This window comes from Vollenhovia emeryi, unplaced genomic scaffold, assembly GCF_000949405.1.
Source record: "Vollenhovia emeryi isolate VEMERY1.0 unplaced genomic scaffold, V.emery_V1.0 DF939216.1, whole genome shotgun sequence".
In the NCBI taxonomy this organism is placed as follows: domain Eukaryota; kingdom Metazoa; phylum Arthropoda; class Insecta; order Hymenoptera; family Formicidae; genus Vollenhovia; species Vollenhovia emeryi.
The window spans coordinates 596004-596230 of record NW_011967150.1 but is presented as its reverse complement, the minus strand read 5'-3'; positions in this window follow the sequence as shown (position 1 = coordinate 596230).

Sequence of the window (227 nt, the reverse complement as noted above, 5' to 3'; positions counted from 1 at the left end):
TAAGAAGATGCGGAGCAAAGAAGGAGAAGATGAGAGAAAAAGGATGGAGGGAAAGGGAATGGGGAGGAGAAGAGGGAGGATTGAAGGGGGGAGAGGGGGAGGAGGGAGAGAGAGAGAGAGAGAGAGAGAGAGAGAGAGAGAGGGGGGGGGGGAGGAGGTGGGGGAGGGTGTAGAGCGCGACAGGTGCGCGGGGGCCCACGAGGGTTCTTTGAAGCGTCGTCGCGGAT